Source organism: Orycteropus afer, unplaced genomic scaffold, assembly GCF_000298275.1.
Source record: "Orycteropus afer afer isolate SDZICR_OR568_19922 unplaced genomic scaffold, OryAfe1.0 scaffold00047, whole genome shotgun sequence".
In the NCBI taxonomy this organism is placed as follows: Eukaryota; Metazoa; Chordata; class Mammalia; order Tubulidentata; family Orycteropodidae; genus Orycteropus; species Orycteropus afer.
The window spans coordinates 11,201,942-11,226,881 of record NW_006921634.1 but is presented as its reverse complement, the minus strand read 5'-3'; positions in this window follow the sequence as shown (position 1 = coordinate 11,226,881).

Here is a 24,940-nt window from a genome sequence, read left to right as displayed (position 1 = left end):
GATATCCAAATTATGGTACACACACATAATGGAATACTATGCAACTATAAAGAATAATGTAGAATCTGCAAAACACCACATAACGTGGATGAACATGGAGGACATTAGGCTGAGTGAAATAAGTCAATCACAAAAAGACAAGTATTGTTTTAGTCCGTTATTGTAAAAGTCAAGGAAACGTTTATCTATGGAAGGACATTTTCTTTGTTGTTTACCAGGGGTGGGAGGGGAGGGGAGGGAACACTGTTAGATAGATAAAGATAAGTTTTGATTTGGGTGAAGAGAAGGGAAATGTACCAAATGTGAGTGATCAATATAGTGGCATTGAGGAAGAGAAAGACATAAAGAGATACATGGGAAGTACAGACAACAAAGATAAACCCTTTTGCACATATAGTACGGCGTTGCCAGTAAAGGCAAACATGGGTATATGGGTGGATAGATGGATGGACAGGCTGAACTATTAGCTATGTCTATGAAGTGGGGAGTGTACCCAAGAACATATATAGAGTTGGCAGACAATGGTCCTATAACTTTATGTATATGATCTGAATTCTCAGGTGTATGGTGGAGCTGACAAGGGGCAAGTTTGTAGTCCCTGCTTGGTCACAGCCGGCTACCCAGAGAGGCCAAGTAGTTGAACCTGTGGATTCGGGACCATACTCGCAGAGGACATCAAGCTCAATTGGCATAACATACTACACAAAATATTGTGCCACTTCCTACTGTGGCAAGTAGCGACTGGGATCTTAAAAGCTTGCAAGCTGCCATCTAGATGCAATGATGGGTTTCTCCTCATCCAGAGCAAAGAATGAAGAAAAACAAAAATTCATGGAAACAATTAGTCCTAGTAACTGGTACACCATCTGATCTGCAGCCTATATGACTATGAGACCAGAAGAACTAGATGGTACCCAGGTATGACTGTCAATCACTTGGAAGAGGATCTATGTAGGTGACCCTGGATAGAGAGGGAGAACAATGTGGAACAAAATTCAAAATCATTTGGAAAAAAAAAAAAGGGGGGAGGACCAGTTATGCTGGTCTGATAGAGCCTGGTGGAACCACTGAGACTATGGCCCCTAGCTGCCCTTCAAGTCTGGAATTGAACCCATGCCTGTGGCCTGCAACGAAACAATAGACAGGCATATGAGTTGAACATTTACCTGAGGTAGATACACTCCTTGGAGAGAACAAGCACGGGAGAAAGAAGGGCTGTTTATGCACAGGGAGACAGCTCAGGGGGCAGGAGTGAATGGAGGGATGGACACAGGGAAGAGGTAACTATCAGAAGGAAGTAGGAGGGGAGCTGTTGCATTGTGGTAAACTGTGGTCAATGTCATGAGACAAAGTGTATGTGAACTGCTGTATGGAAAGTGTATTTGCTTTGTAAATTTTCACAAAACTCACAATTACAAAAAAAAAAAAAAAGGTAATTTGCATAAGGAGAAAAAAAAAAAAACTAAAGCTTTTGTGGTATGAACTCACCCAAGGGAATGCCAGAGAAGGGTCCTGGTGATCCGGTTTGGAAAAATTAGCTATGATAAATGCTGTGGAGCACAGTTCTACTCTGATCCACATAGGGTTGCCATGAGTTGTAAGCCACTCAAGGACAGCAGGCTTTTGTTTTTGTTTTTAGGAAGCAAATAGTTAAGCACTCTACTACTAGCCAAAAGTTTGGCTATTTGAATCCACCCAGAGGTTCCTCAGAATAAAAACCAGATGGTGGACTTTTGAAAACTATGGAACACAGTTCTGCTCTAACAGTATTATGGATTGAATTGTGCCACCCACTGCCCCCACAAAAAAAAAAAAAATATGTGCTGTAAATCCCAATTTCTATGCCATGATTATGGGAGCTCTGGTAGCATAGTGGCTAAGGCACTTGACTGCTAACCAGAAGGCTGGCGGTTCAAACCCACCAGCCACTCCTTGGAAGGAAGGTTGGGCATTCCTACTTCTGTAGTGATACTGCCTCCGAAACCCAAGGAGGGGTCGCTATGAGTCGGGGCTGACTCGATGGCAAACAACAACAACAACAACAACATGCCATGATTATAATCCCATTTACAAATAGGTTGTCTCTGTTATGTTAATGAGATAGGATTAGCATAGATTTTGTTTTACCTCAATCTCTTACAAAATATAAAAGGAACAGATTAAGGAATCAGGGAGGAGGAGAAACAGATGCCAAGCCACATGAAGATCAGCCAAGAGCAGAAACTTGAAAGAGACCAGGATCTTCCTCAGAGCCAATTTAGAAAGAGAAAGACCCTCCTAGAGCCAACACCCTTAATTAATTTGGATTTCTAGCCTCCTAAACTATGAGCAAACAAATTTCTATTTTTTAAGCCAAAAATATAAGGAAAAAATAAATGAGGACTAAAAAATAAATAAATAACTTATTGCTATTGGGTTGATTTCCATTCATAGCAACCCCCATTGGGTTTTCAGGGCAGTAAATCTTTACAGAAACATCAGCCCATCTTCCTCCCATGAAGCAACTGATGGGGACTACAAACCAAAATACACCAAACCCACCGCTGTGAAGTTGGATCCGACTCATAGTAACCCCTCCTTGGGTTTCCAAGGCGATATCACTACAGAAGTAGATTGCCCAACCTTCCTTCCCATCAGTGGCTGATAGGTTTGAACCATCAACCTTCTGGTTAACAGTCAAATGCATTAGGTACTACCCCACCAGAGCTCCCTGATGAGGGCTAGAGATTGTGAAATTCCATTTGATTCAATGCTGGTGACACAGGAATAACAGGTTTACATTTGTCATGGTTAATCTCAGGCATTTTGTCTTGAGGGAGCTCTGGTGGCATAGTGCCTAAGACATTTGACTGCCAACCAAAAGGTGGGAGGTTCAAACCCACTGGCCACTCCTGGGAAGGAAGGTTGGGCAAGCTACGCCCTTAGTGATACAGCCTCAGAAGCCCAAGGAAAGGTTGTTGTGAGTCAGATCCTATTCAACGGCAGTGTGTTGCGTTGTGTTATCATTATTGATATATATTTAGTTCTTTCTACTCTCATTCAAAGTTCCTTACTTTTTAGAATTTGCATTGTAATCCTTCTTCTGTACAAATTCAAAACACATCTCAAAGTCTCCATATATTTTATATTCTTATCTGGTGGTTCAAACTTCCATAGTGATCCTGCCTCAGAAACCCAAGGAGGGGTCACTATGAGTCCAGTTCAACTTGGTGGCACATAACAACAACAACAACATTTCATCTGTATCCATAGCCTGTCTTCATTCAAGCCTTAACACAAGTAAAATGGTCACAGGTGAAGATAATAAGATTAAACTTGTATATTTAATTATCAAAAAAGACGTCAATAATATAATTCATTCTTCACAATGATTCTCACTAACACCATCAACCACTTCCACTTAATTCAAGCACCAATCTAAGACTCTACTTGTTTTTCTTTCTGCCTATTATTCTCAACAACTCACCCACTGCCATCAAGCCAATTCCAGCTCATAGCAACCCTATAAGACAAATTATAACTACCCCATAGGTTTTCCAAGGCTATACAACTTTTGGAAGCAGACTGCCTCATCTTTCTCCTGCAGAGAGGCTGGCGAGTTCCAACCCCCAATCCCTTGGTTAACAGCTGAATACTTTTAACCACTGCACCACCAGAGTTCCCACTATTCTCAACGGCTTAAAATTTTGAGTCCTCTCATGCTTTTATTTAAGATATGCATTTTTATTTGATCAAATTGTGAGTTTTCTCATGTAATTTTAATAATAATAAAATAATCTGTAGAGAGTCCCACAATGTAGGCATACTTCTGATTGTACTTATTGCTTACTATGATGTGCCATATATGATGCTGCTTACTAGAGTCATCAAACAATTTCTGTAAGGCCCCTTAACAATATGACATGGCATGGATTCACAAACTGAGTCAAAGACTGGACTATATAGATTTCAATATCCCCTTATATGCAACCAAACTGCTTATAGTTATTCAAGGAGTAAAAAGTGTGCCCGAGAGATTCTTTGCACTTCTAAGGAAACTGTGTATCATACAGTCCTAAAAAACAGATGGAGCTCATTTGTTATGTCCCATATTTTAATTGCACTCTAAATCTTTTTAATGTCTAATTGCACTCTAAATCTTTTTTTTTTTTTTTTTCCTTGACCATATTTGTAGTCAGTTATTTCTACAATGGAGTCCCTGGTTGCTGCAATGGTTAATGAGTTCAGTTGCTAAGAAAAAGGTTGGCAGTCCCAGTTCACCCAGAGACACCTGGGAAGAAAGTCTTGGTGATGAACTACTGAAAAATGAGCCATTCAAAGCTCTGCAGCAAACAGTTCTATTCCGCCACACATGAGCTCATCAGGAGTCAGAATCAACTAACTAGCAACTAGTTTCATTTTTATAATGCTTTAAATGAAGAAAAGGAAAAAAAAAAAGAAAAAGAAAACCTTCCTGTGCCTCACTTTTTCCACATTCACTATCCCCAGAGGTAACCACATTTTGTCTCTTTTAAACAATTATTATTGGTACAGGCAGTACCCAGATTACAAATATCCAATTTAGGTGTGTATTGATTCCTAATGAAATTTATTACTTTAAAAATTCAAAGTATGTACAACGGTTCTTAATGAGAAATCTTCACTACTTTGAGATGCCCATCAAGATGCTATTATTATTATTACCATATTATTGTGTAAAAGATATTTTAGTACATTTGGAAGTGTTCCTTTAATATATATATATATATATATTTTAATGCATAGAAAGGTCCATTTTATCCTAAGACAATAATTGACTAACTGATGTTAGATACAAATCATACCTGATGGTTTTGACTTATGTACCAATTCAACCTAAACACAAATTTAGGAATGGAACTTTTTGGTAATCTAGAGGCTGCCTGTATCTATATGTATGTCTTTAAAAATGCATGATAATGTTCTTTCTTTTGCTTTTTCAGTTCTGTTGTTGTTGTTGTTGTTATTTGCCATCGAGTCGGCCCTAGGCATGAACAATTCACTTCAGTGTGGAGCATAAATGTACACAGCAAGTAACACATGCGAGGTCTTCCCATTCATCTGTTCTCAAAGCATGGGCATATTGCAATTTTTGTTTGATAGTTGTTCTTTGCTTAGGTTGCTATGGCTCTCTAAATTCTGTTAACCTCTGAAACGTTTAGTTAGCATAATTAACTTCTTCTGCCTATACAACATTTTTGTTTTCCTAGAAGTTAGCAATTTGCATGTTTTACAGGGTTTTTTTGTGTAGTTATCAAAAAACCACCTTTAACTTTTCAATAATTTTATAGATATCCCTTTGAAATTCAAAGAGACCAAGCATCCCATCAATTTATAGTCCTAGGGGAGTCCTTTCTTGAGATTATAATCCTACTCTAATCCGATTTGTCAGCCTTCTCAATCTGTTGCTCCAATGGTCCTCCCTCTCTCTGCTCTGATGGATGCCTTTTACCTTACTTCATTTTTGGAACTCGTATTTCCTACATCTTGTTCCTTTATTGCTTTTTCTCCTTTGTTTAGGTAGATTACATTCTCCAGTAATTACTTCTTTCTTGAAATCTTTAATATATTAAATGGATTTTACCCTCACATTTGTTGTGGCCACAAAGAGGATTCTAGTCTAATTTTCCTTCAGAAATTAAAAGGAAAAGATTCATAGTATTCTATTTCAATCTTGCCATTGAAAATAAAGTTATTCCCATTATTGAGCAATTTTATGTATATTTATCTTATCTCCCACTTTGTCCAATAGAGCCTTCATTTATACCTCCTTTTTAGCATATTAAATCATTCTGTTTGATATCGGTGTCTGTTTATATAATAAATTAAATGATTACCTTATTTATATATGACTTTTTTCTGATCTGTATCATTATTAATCTTCTCTGATACTTATGTTGATATTTTGTGATGTTATGATCTGTTTTTGTCCATTGTACTAAGCATAATTTTATACACTGATAAAAGTTCTTGCATATTTCAAGGGTAATTCCTATGTCAGTTTACTTTTCAATTTCTAAAATTCCCTTAATTTATTTGGATTGATTTTCTAATTTTCTGTTCTATTTTTTATTTCCCGTCTATTTTTTTACTTTACTTTATTTTCTGAGATTTCCTCAATTTTACTTTCAAATTCTTATAAGGTTTTTTTTTTTTTTCCTATTTTTCTTTCATTTTATTTTTAATGTCCAAGAGCACTTACTGATTCTCTGAGAGTTTATTTCTGAATTGGATTAAGTTCTTGTCCTAGAGTTACATTATTTTATCTCAGTTACCTAAGCATATTATTTACATTTTTAAACTTCTATAATCTAGTTCCTAAAAGTTCTGTTTTGCTTCTGTTTGTTTAATGGTATATATTCATTTGATAAAAGGATCCCTGTGGTACAGTGGTTAAGCGCTCAGCTGCTAATCAAAAGGTCAGGAGTTTGAACCCACCAGCCACTCCATGGGTGAAGTATGTGGCAGTCTGCTTCTATAAGAATTACAGACTTGGAAAGCCTATGAGGCACTTCTACTCTCTCCTATAGAGCTGCTGTATGTTGTAATCAAATAATCGGCAATGGAATTTTTTTTTTTTTTTTTTTTGGTTTGTTCATTTAATAGTCTATTCTCAAATAGCTTATAAATTTCAATTGATTTCTTGTATTAAGGAGTAAGAAACTAAAAAGCAGATTGGGGAGTTCTGGGGGCTTGAGCATGGTAGGCTTTCTGGTAGAGTGCTTTTCTTGGCCCTTTACGTGGGTGAACACCAATGTCACTAATTTAGAATTTCTTTGTGTCCTACTCAGATATTCCAGAAATCTTTTCACCACTTGTCCTTTATAATGAGAAAAGATGTGACTGCTAGGTTTCTGGAAACAAAGTGAAGAAATTTGGTCAGAATGGAGTTGACGGTATTAATATTAAATATGCATATTTTGTCTTTAATTTCCTTGTTTTCTGTATAGTACCTCAATTTTACGATGATTCCTCCAATTTCAACACCAATGTGCAGGCTGATATGCTAATGGGGAAAAGAAAGAAGGGAGAATAAAATCATATCCTGGACTTAGCATACAATTTTCCTAATATATATTTTTAGCTCAGAAGCCAAGAAGAAACTTTTCTTATTATAATTCTCTGCCAACATGAAGACTAATTTAAATACAGAAGAGCCAAAAAGTAAAATTAATTAATAAGAATTATAAATATGATTAGTTAACCTAACAAAATAAATGACTGTCTAAACTTTGTTTCATACCTAATAAATTAGTATAATAATTGATTTAAAATAAATTTATATAAAATTCTTTTCTGACTTTATATACTATCAGTAACAATGTAATGTCACCAAATTATATTTTCTATTTATATTGTTTCTTTGTTTTGTGATGTGAGTGGAAGTTAATAGAGCAAATATGTTTTCCATTCAACACTTTATACACATTTTCTTTCATAACATTAGTTGTAATTCCCTCAATGTAACAGCACTCTTCTCATATACTCCCTGGGTTCCCCATTTCTATTCCTCCTTCTTTCACACCCCTTCCTGACTTCCAAGTTTTCTCTTGGGGCAAATGCAGCCATTTTTATCTCCCATAGGAGATAAAACCATATTAATAACCATATTGGTTATTCTAAGGAGTTCATTCCTCATGAGTGTTATCCTACACTTTATAGGACTGTCTATTGTTCTGGTGGCACAGTGCAAAATGCATTTGGCTGTCAACCATAAGAGTGGCGGTTCAAACCCACCAGCCACTCTGCAGAAGGAAGATGGGGAAATCTACTTCAGTGAACATTTACAGCGTTGGATGCCCAATGGGGGTCACTATGAGAAGGAATAGACAATCTCATAGAGTTTGGTTTTTGTTTGTTTATTGTTTGGCTGTAAGGTGATCCCTGGGTATTGTTTCAGTTCTAGATTTGAAGAGTGTCTAATGACTGTGGTCTTGGGGAAGCAACCATCATCTATCAGAGCAGTAAGCCTGGACTTTTTTTTATGATTTTGAGTTTTATTCTTCGTGTTTCCCCATTCTGATTAGAGTTCTCTGTGGTCCTCATCAGAGTGGTCGGTAGTGGTAGCCAGGCACCATCTAGTTCTGCTGATATTAGAGTAATGGGAGCTTTCATTTGTGTGGTCCATTAGTCTGTTGGACTAATTGTTTCCTTAAGTTTTTTTTTTTATTATTATTATTTATTTCACTCTACTTCCAGATAGGGAGAAAACAATAGTCATATTTTAGATGGTCTCCCTATCTTTTAAGACCCCAGTCACTATTCACAACTGCAGGATGTAGAACATTAACTTTGTGAACTATGTTATGCCAATTGACTTAGCTGTCCCCCAGGACTTTGGTCCTTAACCACCAAGCCCAGTGACTCATTTCTACAAGGTATTTATGATCAAGAAGTTTTCATAATTTTGCCTCCTTTTTGCTCTACTATAGAAATAGAAATGTTTATAGTGTATAAAAATATGTTCTGACAAACTTGTATGATGTCATGGTTGTAGTCCAGCTCACCACACATACGTGTTCAACTTTCATGTCTGCCTATATATCCACTCATAGATTATTGTTTGTTGTAACTGAAGTGGCAGGTTTGTGCATGTAAGAGTTGTCTGTAATTCTTGTAAACCTCTCAGTGTTTTCCTTTTCCTTAGTGACATTGTGCTGATCACTTCAACTCAATGCAATTCAAATGTAATTGTATGTTGCATTTCCCTTCACCCAAATTAATATGTTCTATTACCTAGTTAGTAATTTTTTCCTCCCCTCCCATCCCTGGTAATACATATCACACAGTGTTTCACTGTTATTCATAAGGTTTTCACTGGCCAATTCTTTGAGAAGTGGATGGCCTCATCCTTCTTCCGAGTCTGTCTTAGTCGGGAAGCTCTGCTGAAACCTGTCCACCATGGTAACCCTGCTGGCATTTGAAATACCAGTGGCATAGCCTCCAGCCTCCCAGCAATACTGAAGCCACCACAGTACAACAAACTGATAGACAAATTTGTCTCCCTTAGCTGTTCCAAGCTTCTCTGTTCATTTCCTGGTCCCCCTCATCCTGCTCATTTACCTGGCCTGGCTCTGGGGTGCAAACACCCACCTTCTGCTGGTCCCAGGCTGGCTCACTGTGGCCTGCCCCTGGGGCATTCCATGCACGCAAACACCTACCTTCCCACTGGTCCTGGGGCTGGCTTACTGGCTTACTTCAGTAATGTTGTTAGAAGGGACCATTCTCTGGAGAAGAATCTCAGGCTTGGTAAAGTGGAAGGTCAATGAAAGAGGGGAAGGCCCTCAACAAGATGGATTGACATGGTGGCTGAAGCAATGGGCTCAGGTATAGAAGGGATTGTGAGGCTGGCACAGGACTGGCCAGTGTTTTGTTCTGTTGTACATAGGGTTGCTATGAGTCAGAGACAACAACAACAATCCCATCCCTGGGAACCATCAAAGAAAGATTCTTTCTGTGTAAAAACCTTTCTTTGACTTTTTATAATAGTGGTCTCATATAATATTTGTCCTTTTGTGAGTGATTTATTGCATTCTGCATAATGTCATCCATGGTATGAGTGTTTCATAGATTCTTTGTTACAATAAAGTGTTGCATAGTATTCTACTGTATGACAGTGTGTTTATCCATTCTTCCATTTATGGGCACTTAGGTTGCTTCCATCTTTTTGATTGTGAGTAATTCTATGATTAAATGGATGTCCATATATCTTTTCATGTTCAGATTCTGATTTTCACAGGATACATATCTAGTGGTTAAGTTTCAGGATCAAATGGTATTTTTATTTCTAACTTTTTAAGGAAGCACAACAGTGGCCGCACTATTTTGCAGTTCCACCAGTAGTATATGAGAGTTCCAGTCTCTCCATACTCTCTCCAGCATTTGCCATTTTCTGTCTTTCTGAACTTTGCTATTATTAGTGGGGTGAGATGATATTTCACTGTTGTTTTGATTGGCATCTCTCTAATGGCTAATTATTGTGAATGTTTCTTCCTGTGTTTGTTGGCCACCTGAATATCTCCTTAGGTAAAGTATCTGTTTATATCCTCTGCCCATTTTTCAAATGCATTGTTTACCTTTGTGTTGTTTAGGAATTGAAATTGTCTATTAATTTTAGAGATTAGTCCTTTGTCAGATATGTCATGCCAAATATTTTTTCCTTTTCTGTAGGTTTTCTTTTTACTCTTTTGGTGAAGTGTTTTGGTGCACGTAAGTGTTTAATTTTCAGGAAGACTCAGTTGTCTTCTTTATCTTCTGCTGTTTATTCATTTTAGTTATGTTTGATAGTATATTTATGCCATAAATTAAGGCCCTAAATTTGTGCTTATTTTTTCTATGATGACTTTTATAGTTTTGGGTTTTATATTTAGGTCTTTGATTCAACATGACTTATTTTATGTATATTGTGTGAGATATAGATCTTGTTTCATTTTTCTACAAATGGACATCCACTTTTGCCAGTATTATTTGCTACAAAGGTTATCTCTTCCCCATTTAATGGATTTTGGTCCTTTTTTGAAGATCAGCTGTCCATAGGTGGATGAATTTATTTCTGGTTTCTCGTTTCTATTCTATTGGTCTAGGTGTCTGTCATACCCGTTCCAATCTTTTTTGACTACCATGGCTGTTTTGAGACTGGTAAGTGTGAGATCTCCTCCTCTATTATTCTTCAGTAATACTTTACTTTTCTGAGGTCTCTTCCTTTTCATACAAAACAGGTGATTGGTTTTTCCATCTCTTAAACAATGTTGGCAGAAACTGGATCAAGATTTCATCAAATCTTTTAGATAGTATGAATATGTTCACAATGTTAAGTCTTCCTATCCAATAACATAGTATTTTCATTCAATTATGTTGTTCTCTTACAGTAGTATTTTGTAGTTTTCTTTGTATAAGTCTTTTATATATCTGGTTAGGTTTATGCCTAAGTATTTTATCTTTTTTGGTGGCTACTGCAAATTGTGTTGTTTTCCTTATCTCCTTCTCAGAGTTCTCTCTGTTGATATAGTGGAATCCAACTTATTTATGTATGTTGATCTTGTACCCTGCCACATGACTGAATCTTTCTATTAGTTCTGGTCGCTTTCTTTCTTAGTCTCTGGGATTTTCTATGTATAGAATTATATAATCTGCAATTAGGGATAGTTTTACTTTTTCCATACCAATTTTGATGCTTTTTATTAACACTTCTTGCCTTACTGCTCTCACTAGGACTTGCAATACAATGTTGAATAGAAGTGGTGGCAGAGAACATCCTTGTCTGTTTCCTGTTCCCAATAGAAATGCTTTCAGCAACTCTGTTGAGAATAATGTTGGCTATTGGTTTTGTGTATATGTCCTTAATCATGTTGAGGAATTTCTCTTCTATTCCTACTTTGTAGAGAGTTTTTATCAGAATAGTGTTGGATTTATCAGATACCTTCCTGCATCAATGGAGATGATCATTAGGTTATTTTCCTTTGTTTTATTTATGTAAGAGATTGTGTTGATTGTTTTTCTCATATCAAACCATGCTTGCAAACCCAGTATAAATCCCAGTTGAGTATAACGTATTATTTATCTATCTATTTATTTATTTGTTTATTTATTATTTATTTGCTATGATGTTGGATTCTATTAGCTAAGATTTTGTTGAGGATTATTTCATCTATATTCATGAGTGATATTGGTCTCTATTTTTGTTGTTATTGTTGTTTGCTTGTTTAGTGGTGTCTTTGTATGGCTTTATTAACAGAGTTGTGCTTTGTTCATAAAATTAATGCAGAAGTATTCTATCCTTTTCTACATTCTGGAACAACCTGAGCAGAATTGATGTCAGTTCTTCTCTGAATATTTGGTAGAATTCTCCAGTTAAACCAACTGGGCCAGGACTTTATTTTGTTGAAAGGGTTTTTCTTTTGTTTTTAAAAGTCCTGTTCAATTTCTTCTTTTGTGATGGTCCTATTATAGTTTTCTACCTCATTCTGTGGTCATTTAGGTAGGCTGTGTTTCTAGAAATTTTTCTATTTCTTCCAGGTTTTCAAATTTATTGGAGTACAGTTCCTCAGAGTATTCTGTTATAATCCTTTCTAGTTTGGTTGGTTCTGTTGTGACATTGCCCATTTCATTTCTTATTCATGTTAGTTGCATCTTCTCTTTCTTTGTTAAATTTTTCAGTAGTTTGTAAATTTTGTTAATCTTTTTGTAGAGCCAGCTTCTTGATTTGGTTATCCCTTCTACTTGAATCTTCATTATTTCCAGTCTTCAGGAGACTTTTAAGCTTTTTCTTCCTTCTTTTTCATATTGTTGGAATTGTGTTAGGGTGTTGATTCTGTCTTCATTGTTGATATGTAATTTATTGCTATAAATTGACCACAGAGTACTCTTTGCTATGTCTCACATGTCTTGATATATTGTATTTTCATTCTTGTTTGATTCTAGAAATATTTTTTTTAATTTCCCAGTAGTTTATAAGAAGGATGTTAGTCAGTTTCCTTTTTGTTGTTAAGGAATTGAAATTGTCTGTTAATTTTAGAGATTAGTCCTTTGTCAGATATGTCATTGCCAACTATTTTTTTCCCTTTCTATAGGTTCTCTTTTTACTCTTTTGGTGAAGTTTTTAGGTGCACAAAAGTGTTTAATTTTTAGGAAGTTTTTTCCTGATCTTCCTGTGGCTGATTCCTAATTGTTTTGCATTGTGATCTGAGAAGATGTTTTGTATAATTTTGATATTTTTAAATTTATTGATGCTTGCTCTGTAGCCTACTATTGTTGTTATGTGCCATCGAGTCAGATCCGACTCATCGCGACCCCTCCTTGGGTTTCCGGGGCGGTATCACTATAGAAGTAGATTGCCCCATCTTCCTTCTGAGGGGTGGCTGGTGGGTTTGAACCACCAGCCTTCTGGTTAACAGTCAAGTGCCTTAGGCACTACGCTACCAGAGCTCCTCTGTAGCCTACTATATAACATATTTTGGAGGATGATTCATGTACATGGAAAAGAATGTCAATTGCATTTTCATTGGGTGGAATGTTCTGTACATGGCTATGGTTTCAAATTGGTGGGTTGTGTTGTTTAGATCTTCTGTATCTTAGTTGAATTTATTTCTAGTTTTTCTGTACTTTATCAAAAGTAGTGTGGTAAAGTCTCCTGCTATTATTGTGGATTTGTTTATTTTTATCTTTTCAATTCTGTAAATATTTGATTTATGTATTTTGAGCCCCTTTCATTAAGTGCATAGATATTTATTAAAGTTATGTTCTAATATTGAATTGACCCTTTAAACAGTATATAATGTTGTTCTTTGTTCCTTATGTTGAATTTCACCTTAAAGTCTATTTTATCAGAAATTAGTATTTGACATTTGTGTTAGACTGGGTTCTCTAGAGAAACAAAACGAGTAAATCTTATATATATGTATGTATAGAGAAATTTATCTTAGGAAAATGGCTCACACACTTATAGAAGCTGGCAAGTCCAAAGTTCCTGGATCAAAAGTCAAGTTGAACGCTTTCCCAACTCTTGCAGCAGCAGGGGCTGAGGAGCTCAAGGCTGGCAGGCAGTACACCAGCTGTTGACTCCAACAAATGACAAATCCAAGATCTCCAAGCTGAATGGTGGGTTGTTCACTCATAGACAGTTGTAGGAAGCACAACAGAATCCTGATCTGCAGAAGAATGTCTTTTTTCCCAGGATGTCCATAGATATATATATATATAGTCTCTGTAGCCTACTATTGTTGTTATGTGCCGTTGAGTCAGATCCAATTCATAGCGACCCCTCCTTGAGTTTCCGAGGCACTATCACTACAGAAGCAGGTTGCCCCATCTTCCTGGAAGCAGGCCACACCCCCAGGGAAACTCCCTCTCAACAGATTGGTTGCTCAAAACATAATCATCTGATCCCATCATGGGAATAACTGTATCACAACAGCTTAAACCACACAGAATTGTGGTCCAGCCAAGTTGACACACAGCTCCAACTACCACAACACTCCTGTTCTTTTTCTTTTGCCGTTTCTTTGATTTTTTTTTTCCATTCTTTGAATCGTTTGTTTGTTTATTTTTATCTTTGTGTCTAATGTGAATCTTTCATAGGCAACATATAGATGGATCTTGTTTTCTTCTCCATTCTGCCACTCTCTGTCTCTTGTTTGGTGCTTTTAATCCATTCACATCCAGAGTAATTATTCATGGACTATGAATTTATTGCTGTTATTCTATGAAGTTTTTTTAATGTGGTGTTGGGGACTTCTCTGTCCTATATATTTGTCTGTGCTAAGTCCATTTTGTTATCAATTTTTCTTTTCAATTTCTTCATTCTTCCTGATTTTATGTTTATTGAGTCCTTATGCTTTTCTTTCACCTTTTGGTTAGAACATTTTTTAATTTTCTCTGTGGTTAGCCTGTAATCTATTTTTATCTTCCTATGTGTCTAAGGAATTGGAATGCTAGCCAGAAGGTTGGTGGTTTAAAGCTACCAGCTACTCCATGGAAGGAAGATGGGTCAACCTACTTACTTTTGTAAGGACTTACACCTCAGAAACCCAAAGAGTTTTGCTATGAGTCTGAATCGACTCAATGACAGTGAGGTTTTTTTTCTTTCTTTCTTTTTTTTTTTAATGTTTAAAACAGTCTGCTCTAATTTGATATCATCTTGAATTCCTCTCCATTTGGAAGTTTTGTAATTCTACCACATATTCCCTTCTTTTGCTTTGTATTTAGAGATTGATATCTCTGGTTCCTTATTTATAATCTTATAATTTTATTTTATTTTTGAAAATATCTTTTCTAGGTTCATTTCTAGACAATTTTGCTATGTGTCTTAATCTCGGGTTACTGTATTACCTAGTTGCTTCTCTCTCTGAATGACTCCCTAGCATTTCTTATAAAATTGTTTTGGCCTTTACAAACTCCCTTACACTTTTTTTCTGAAAATGTCCTATTTCTGCCATTTTATTTGAAAGATATTTTTGCTAAATATATAATTCTTGACAGGAAATGTGTATTTTTTTTTCTTTCTTTCTTTCAGGGTTTTATATATATTATTCCATTGCCTTTTTGTCTGGATGGCTTCTACCAAGAAATTAAAGCTTAGTCTTATTGGTTCCCCTTTGTAGCTAATATTTCATTTTTCCTGAGTTACACTCAGAATTATTTCTCTGTCTTTTTTTTTGAAAAGTTTGATTATGATATGTCTTGATGACTTGTTTTTGGGGTTTATCATGTATCGGGTTTGCTGAGATTCTAGGATGGATATCTTTTCATTTTTCACGATATTAAGGGATTTTTCTTAGTCTTCTTAAGGAAGATTTCAGAAAATCTTTGACAATTCTCTCTGTGCTTTTTTTTTTTTCTTTCTGTTCTGGATTCTGATCACAAGTAAATATTTCATCTTGATAGTGCACTGCATAATTCTTAGGTTTTTTTCATTTTTCTTCAATTTTTTTCTCTGATTTTTTTCCATACAAATTTGTGTCAAGGGATTTTTTTTTTTCCCCTAATCTACTCACCTAGTTTTCTATTAATTCAATTCTACTTTCCACTATGTGTTCTATCCATAAAAATTTAGTGTTAATCTCCTGGATTTGTAAGTGCTCTTTTGGTATGGTTTCTAATTGCCTATTTATTTTGTCTTTTTTCTCTTTGACTGTTTTCCTGACTCCTTCTATGTTAATATCTATGTTTCCCTTGAATTTATTTGTACTTTCATTGATCCCTTGGAGGCCCTATATGTTTCTTTTGAATTCCTTGTCAGGTAGTTCCTTTATCATTTCTTCCTTTGGGAGATTTCTTGGTTCTTTATTTTGGTTTCTTGCATGAGCTGCTTTGTTTTGTTTCTTTGTTTGATTGGAAGTTGTCTGTGGTCTTTGAGACATGTTCATGTTATTGTGCTTATTTGCTGATTATGTGTTGGTTTGTTTCTCTGAGATATTTTATTTTGTTTGTTTAAGTGTATGCTAGCAGATGGATTGGTCATACTCCTTTGGTTGCTAGCTTGACAGTACTGGGGTGCCTTCTTTCTGTCTCTGGGTGGGTGAAGAATGATGGGGGTGTGGATCTCTGTATCTACTTGCTGGTCATGTGAGCAGCTGTGGTTGAGATGAACAAGTTTTGATCACATTCTGTTGTTGATCCAGTGATGCTGAGGTGGGTGGTGGTACTTATCAATTGCATGGGGGTGGTAGTGGCAGGTGTGGTAGGTGTGGTGGCCAGCTGAGACAAATGTCCACCACCCCTGTATGTGGCAGAAAAAATAAAATAAAAGGAATAAGAAAATAATTTAATAAGAATAAAGGAAGAAAATGAGGAAGAAGGACAAACTAAATTAAAAAAAGGAAGAAGTGGAATAAAGAAAAATAAAATTAAAGAAGAAGAGAAAAAGAAAAATATAATAAGAGAGGCAAAAAAGGTAACATGGTAGTGGTTGGGCATTCTTCTAAGGTGGTAACCACATGGCACTTTATCTGTGTGTGCAATACTTGTTAGCATGAGTCTTTGACTATAAAGGCAATATACTTATAGTATGTGATCCAGAAAAGTGTGCTGTCTTGACTATATAGGTGCCAGAAATGTGACACCTAGTCTGCTGGGGACACAATGCTCCAGGGAGCAGGGTGGATTGTGGAGGTGAAATAGCCCAAGTGCATTGGGCAGGGCAGCAGCAACATTTGGGGTGTCATAGACTATCAGATTGGTGAGAGTAGGAGTGCCTCAACTCTGGTCACCAGACTGGTGTGAGTTGGAGAGACAAGAGAGTACACTTCTCTGGTCATTATTCACTGGAATTGGCTTGACATAACTTCTGAACAAGTGCCTCCAGTTATGCTACCTCCACTGAAGCAAGGGAGGGTGGCCACCTGCTGTCCAGCATCTCCACCTCATAGGCCTTTCTTCCTGCATGATCCCTCAACCAAAACAACTAGGGACCACTACTGATAAGTGGTTTTATCCTTATATACTGGCATCATGCTTAATTTGTGTTCTCCTGTGTTGCTGGAGCTCTTGTCTGCTTCCTTGCACTTTCTGTCTTAGATCTATCTTGGGTTTGGCTCACTTTACTTCACTCAAGGTTTGTTTACACCATGTCTCTGCCCTATTGGAGATTCCATAAAATTGTCTTTCACACATGTATGTTGCCTTCTTTGTCCCAAAAGGAACATGCTATGTCAGACTTCTGCTTTACCTTTGTCCTCAATCACAGTTTTCATTCTGTTTATTTTTCTACTTGGTGTTTAATCTAATTATTTGTCCTTTCATTTGATGCTCAGAGTTCCAGGATTATCATCTGTATATGTTTCATTTGATTTCTCAGATCTTTGTGGTAGACTAGGTAGAGTGTGTCACCAGACATCATCTTGTCTCTGCCCCCAAGATTCAATCTCTATTATTATTGTTTTGATGAGTAACTTTAGTATACAAGTTGTGCACAAAAATAATTGTCAAACTCTCCAAATAGTTGTTTACATAACTTTTTAGATGTAGACTTACTTGATTGAAAGGAAGAAATGTATATAATTTACTTATTGAATATTACAAAATGATCTCATGACAGGTCTTACTAATTCATCCTATGTACTTTGTAGGAATCTCTGTTTTACTGCTTTTTCACAAAAATTTGAGAGAGTAAAGAAAATATTATCAAAATTATGAATCCTTTCATTACTTCAGAAAACATCGTTTCTTACTCTGGTAAAATTAGACAAAGCATTAGAAGGTTGTAAACCAATGAACAAGTCACACAAACCCTGTCCACATGAAAACCAAACCAAAGCCACTGCCATCAAGTCCATTCTGTGTTGTAACAACCCTAGGACAGATTAGAACTGCCTCTAAGTTTTCCAAGGCTGTAAATTTTAATGGAAGTAGACTTCCATATTTTTCTGTCATGGTGCAATTGGTGGATTTGAACTGTGGAGAGGTTAGGAGCTGAGTGCTTAACCACTGAATCACCAAGGATCCGCTTGACCACATTAGGGAGGCAAAATGCAAGCCCACAAATGAGAACAGGCATCTCAATATCTTATAAAATTAGTTTATTATTAGCAAATTATTACCTCAAAATAATAAGCAAATATTATTTATAGATTTACTGTATGGGCAGATTTAAGTATGTAATTGCCTATGTACTAAATTTGTTAAATGAAGTTAAATATGTCTAGTCTAACAGGCATTCAAGAGCCTTGATTTTTTTTTCCACCTTAACAATATAATCACAGCACATGAAAGTGATTTTTAATTATCAGCAATACATCTCAATAAGATATGAGCAGAAAGTTCTTATGAAGTAAGTACCTGAGGCAGTATTTAAATGTCATGAGGAGAGTTTAAAGCAAAATGTCATAAAGGAACTTTTAAAAATATCTGAGCCCATATTATTACTTTCATACCTCTATTTTTCATCAGTCTAATAATGAGAGAAGATAGGATCTGGGACAACGTATGATTCCTTTTCCTTGCTCAGGAAAATTATCTTAACAATGACAGTATACTTTCAGGGTCTTATTATGATATCCTAAATCCTGAGCCCCAAAATAATAATAAAAATACCAAAAAACATAGCACTAATCATGTGCCAGGTGTATGTATAAGTCAAAATCGATTCAATAGCAAGGGATTTAGATGCTGTTAATCTTTTTAACTGCCAACATATCCATCTAAGTTATTTATACATATTATACTCATCTGGTCAGTCTACTTTTGTAGTGACACCACCTCAGAAACCCACGGAGGGGTTGTTATGAGTCAGGTCCAACTCGATGGCACATAACAAAAACAGCAACATACTCATCTGATAAATAATGAAAGTTGGCACAGAGATTTAAGTAACATGCCCAAGGCCAAACCAAACCCACTGCCATCAGTAACCCCCATTGGTTTACCAAGGAGGTAAATCTTTATGAAAGTAGATTGCCCCATCTTAATCCCCTGCATAGAATCATTAAATAGTTTTACATGTTATCTTTAATTTTCTACTTAGATTACTACATGTTCTACTCTCTTGAATAATGGCAACATTTTTTGGTAAAATCTATTGATGTATTCATTTTGGCACTCACATCAGTGCAAATCCCTTCCTACACTGTAAGCGTTCTTTTAACAAATACCCTCAATCATGCTCAGGAATTCATTTAGGACTAGAGAAAATTTCTATCATTCAAGTTGTGCACTCACATCTATGCAATATTTATGTAAGGCCACATCTATGCAATATTTGTATTAGGTCTCAACTAACACTATTCCACATTTATTGACACTATTCCACATTTATTGACACTATTCCAATATTAATAATTTCAGGGACATGTATAGAGAAGTGTATTAGATTAGAAATGTATAAACGTTGACCTTGCTATTTGGCTTAACTCTCTTTATAAAATAGGATGCAATTTTACTAACTATTTGTCTTAAATCTGGCAAACATTCACAGCCAATCCAAGTTAGGGCTTATTTTAGCCACTAATGCCTAATATAAATTCATCTAATATGGAAGAATGATTATTGAAGCAACCACATGTAGAAAATTCTCAGGAAGTCTTATTTGAGATAATAAAATGAAGAGAAGGCTAAGATAGATATCAATTTGAGATACACACCAAACCAAATTCACTTCCTTGGAGTAGATTTTCACTCACAGTGACGCTCATTGCATTTCTGAGGTGGTAAATCTTTACAGAAGTAGATTGCCCCATCTTTCATCCACTGAGCATCCAGTGGGTTTGAAATGCCAACCTTCTGCTTAGCAATCAAATGCCTAAGCACTACACCACCAGAACACCTTTCAATTTGTGATAGTGCTGAGAAATACAAAATACTAGACAAAAAAAAAAAAAAAAAAAAACACTTTCATGAAAACACTGAAATTTATTTCCCCAAAATGGTTGAATTCTACTAGTAAGTAGATGGTGATAAAGAACCATATTGAAACACCACGTTTACATATCAATGTCCAAAGATTTCGTAAGTCATCTTTCAGGGTCTCCAGAAAACTTTATTTTTTTTTTCCTCTAGTTCAGAGGCAAAACAGGGTTAAATAATGATCAATAATTTTCAGTATCTTGATAAAGCCCTAGCTGTACTAATCATTAAGGAGCTCTGGTGGCATAGATCCTAAGGCTTATGACTGCTAACAGGAAGTTTGGTAGTTCAAACCCACCAGCCGCTCCACAAAAGGAAGTCTGCACAATCTATTTTCTTTGGAAACCCAAAGTGAGTTGCTATAAGTCAAATTTGACTAGATGGCAGTGAGTTTGGTTTGCTTTTGGTTACTAATCATTTGCAGTGGAGTGGGGGAGTGAGGAAAGAAGACATACAATATGATCAACTCTTTAAAGTTATATCATGCTAAATAAATAGGCCCTAAACTTTGCAATGGGAGCTCTGGTAGCATAGTGGCTAAGGCACTCGACTGCTAACCAAAAGGCTGGCGGTTCAAACCCACCAGCCACTCCCAGGAAGGAAGATGGGGCAATCTACTTCTGTAGTGATACTGCCTTGGAAAACCAAGGAGGGGTCGCTATGGGTCGGGTCTGACTCAGTGGCACACAGCAACAACAAAACTTTCCAATAAAAGCGCAATTAGATTAAGAGAGTTATCTTAAAGGTGTAGAGCTGACTCATAAGGTAACTTAAACTGTTCGGGTTAACATCTATTCCACACAAATTCTCAAATTCTCCTTTGCTCCTATGACCTGAGAAGTGAGTAGGGGAAACAGCACACCAAGTTTTCTCTCTTCTGGCCATGCCAAGGTGGACAATGGACTAACCTGAAGAAAAGATTTTATAGTTTGATTAGAATTTTTGTCATATCAGACCATAGTCATGAATTAAAAATGTATTGATTATTAAAGCTACCACACAATAAAGAACTGGTCCTAATAGTAGCAGTAAGTGTTATTTGCTGTACTTTTCACTTCTATTACATTTGTTAATATATATTTTTAAAAAGTTGCTAAGGATAAAATAGTTAAAAATCTAAACTTTTTTTTTTCCTCTCCAGTTTGTGTTTTCTGCTAAGCAGAAACTAACATGAGTGTCTAATATTACCACACTCTATGGAAGGAGAGGAACTCTGGTTGCAAAATGGTTAAAGTTTATGACTGCTACAAAAAGGTTAGAGTTAGAACTGCCAGCCACTCCCTGGGGGAAAGATGAAATAATTTGCTCCTAGAAAGGTTAAAGTTTTAGAAACCCTAGGGGCAGTTCTACTCCCTATTATTGGACCAAGAGTCAGCAGGCTTAGTTTATGCAAGGAAATTCAGATGCAGCTCCTCATTTAATCCACAAAACAGCCACATTTGGCATATAGATTATCCTTATGTTAGAAGACAGGAAAATATGACTTTAAGAATATTCTGTCAAGGGTCAAAAATACTTATAGGCAGAATCATCTTGCCAAGTTATATTAATCTAACTTGAAAATCTTTGTTTAAAATAATTATATATTAATCTCTCACTCTATGATATATAGGGAGCTCTGGTAACATAGAGCCTAAGGCATTTGACTGCTAACCAGAAGGCTGGTGGTTCAAATCCAGCAGCCACTCCTAGGAAGTAAGGTTGGGCAATCTACTTCTATAATGATACCCCCTCAGAAACCCAAGGAGGGGTCTCTGTGAGTCAGTTCTGACTCGATGGCAGTGAGTTTTTTTTTCCCCCCCTACGATATATATGATTCAAATTCTTCACACATAAATAATCATCTTCTAAGTATTTTTACCATATTATGATGCCACAATTATCTTAACAAATGTTATGCTATATATCTTATATTTATCTCAAACAAAATACCAACTGGTTGGAAGAAAATGACTTTTAGATTGGTGATTAAGGGTAAATTTCAAATAAAGGCAGGTTAAAACATTTTCAGTTTTTATCAAACCTTTTAATGTTGCATAATTAACATAATTTCTTATTATGGTTTCACTTCAGTGTTTCACGACATATAAATAGTTTAGCTATCACTCTATGCAGATGTTCATGAATTATTGATCTAATCTGTGCTTAACCAAAATTACTTTGCTCTACTTTTTCCTTAAATGGTATATATTATGTAAAATTACAAAAGGCTTGATTATTCATGAATTAGAACACTGCTTTCAAAACACACCAACATTCCTTAACATTAATTCAAGCAATGTACAATTGCATGAGCATTGTTTAACTTCTAAAACATGCAAAATTATTGTATTTATTAAAGAACCAAATAAAAGATCCAGATAGAATTTTGTGGGTTAAAAACAATTACAGAACAAAATATTTTATTTCTGAATTAAACAAATTATACTTATATTATCAGGTATGAATTTCTGAGGCCTTACTTACAGTTAATCTGTGTAGAAACATCTACAGTGGAATGCAAGGAATTTGCACCTTGATGATTTTTATTATTTAAGGTATTAAAAAAAAAAGTTAAAATTGGTCTTTTGTAAAATGTTGCTTTGAACCTGTGCCATAAATCTATTCTGTGAAGGCAAAAAATGGTTTTCTTGTAAACTTTTGTTCCACTTGAAGTCCTCAAGAATATTCAAGGACAAAAATGCTCCTTTTTAATTTAAAAGGGTATCTATTTTTATATGCATGTGTAATGTTTCATGCAGTTTTTCTACCTAATTCAATCCCTCAGTATGCCACAAAGTTAGTTTGAAAATCTTTCTTCATATTGCTATTGAAGGTTGTTTTCAAACAAGCTATTTTGAAAAGGGAATTTAAGTAGCCAGGAGAAGAGAATGGAGCTGACTAGCGCTCAGATAGGAACTCTGGTAGTGTAGTGCCTAAGGCACTTTACTGCTAACCAGAAGGCTGGCAGTTCAAACCCACCAGCCACTCCTAGGAAGGCTGGGCAATCTACCTCCATAGTGATACCACCTCGGAAACCCAAGGAGGGGTCACTATGAGTTGGGTCCAACTCGACGGCACATAACAACAACAACACCTCTTAGATAAGAAATAAGTATGATATACTGTTCTTTTTATATGGGTGCAAAATGATGAATATGTGATGCTTATTTTCCTTTCATGGCAATGCTATGTATTTTCAACAATACTTACCAATATGTACACTGCTGCTTGACACGTTTGATGAGGGATTGGAAGGTTGGTTTTTTTTTGTATTTAATGTGGTAATAAAACTAACTTTCAAATAATCACTCAGTTGACAGAATAAGAACAAATTAGCTTGGAGCCTTTGATCTGAAATCTATAAAATGATGTACACAGATAGAGTGAGAGAAGTAAGAGGAGAAAGTGAAGGAGGTAGAAGTAGAGGAGGTGAAAGGGGAGGATGACGAATGCATATAAGAAAGGAACCATGGCTGTGTCTCTTCATACTTTTCTTCTTGAGAAGAAAGAATGTCATTGCTTTTATGAACATATTCATTAGGGAACTATTTTTTTTTTTATTAAGCACTTACTATCCACCATGTGATTTATATTTGTCATCATATTTAATCTTCTAAAATACCATAATAATACTGAATTTTTTCATGTTGAGAAATTGATCATCAAACTTGAGGAATTTTATCTAGATAATGAAATCTGAATACTTCTCAAATTCATTCTTTTCCTATTTTATCAATCACTTTAGCTTTATATAATTTTTCCTTAACTTCTATTTCAGGTCTTCCTTGTTTTAAGTCATTTTGTGCATTCATATATTCTTCAGCCTTTTGTTTGCATATTTGAATATGTGTCTCCCATACATAACATCATAATTAAGCTCAAATGCCTCAACTGACTGAAAGTTTCGTAATCATTCCAAAAACATTTTGCTAGGTTCTTTCCATTTCCAATAAAAAGGAATTATTTTGCTTCAAATCTCAATTCTTAGAAATGGTCCTTATGCCACTGTATCTTGTGCAATAGTTACCTTTGCAAATTTTTGTTAGTTGTTGCCAAGTTATTCTGATTCACGGTGACCATATGTGTGCAAAGCAGAAATGCACTCTATAAGGCTGTGACCTTTTGGAAGCAGATCATCAGGCTTGATTTTTGCGTACCTCTGTATGTGTTTGAAACACCAATCTTTCAGTTAGTTGTCCACTGCTTAAGCACTTGCAAACATCTTTCCTAACTTATAACTTATTGGGGGCTATATTACTATCTGTCTCATTTCCAAAGTCCATAATGTCCTACAAGTGTTAGGTACATTATAATTACTGAGGAACTGAGTGATGAATGAAAGAACAAAAGAGATGATGGCAGCATGAATAAATAAGTAAATTAACTATTCTTTAACTTCAGAAGTCAAAGTAGAATTCTATTCTGTACTGACTTCCAGATTTTCAAGATTTACCAATAGCTGTAGTTTTTGTATAAAATGAGCACACAGAATAAAATATTTTCCTACTATTATTAGATGCATTTTACCACTTGACAATCAAATAATTAAATCACTTAAATTTTCTAATTTTTAAATGAGATTTGTGATCTCATCAGGAATGTGTGAAGGTAGAGTAAAACTGACAATGTGTCTCCAAGTTGTCATTTGTATACAGAGCCATTTAGGTTTACATTATTATACAGAGAGAATATAATAATAATCATAGAATGTTCAGAATTGTCAAGTAGTATTCACACAAAAAATTGTAATAGTACGAATATTTTTAAAGTGGAAGATTTCGTTTTCTTGCCAATAACATGACAATATGTTCTGCCTCTGTTACAGTGATTTTAGGTGTTTATGTGTAAAATTTGCATATGGTAACATATATTAAGAAGTATAAATAGTATTATGAAAAATAAATCTGTTTCTAAAGAAAGAATGTTTTCAATATATAAAAACCGAAAGGAAATTATGATTTATAAAATTACCTTGCTCTTCCCTTCTATTTTTTTTTTTTTTTTAATCACAGAATATAACACACTTATATCTATGTCTGCAAAAGAAAGAAACCATTAAAGGAAGAAACTTTTTGGAGCAGATTGAAGACTTATTTCCTGAATG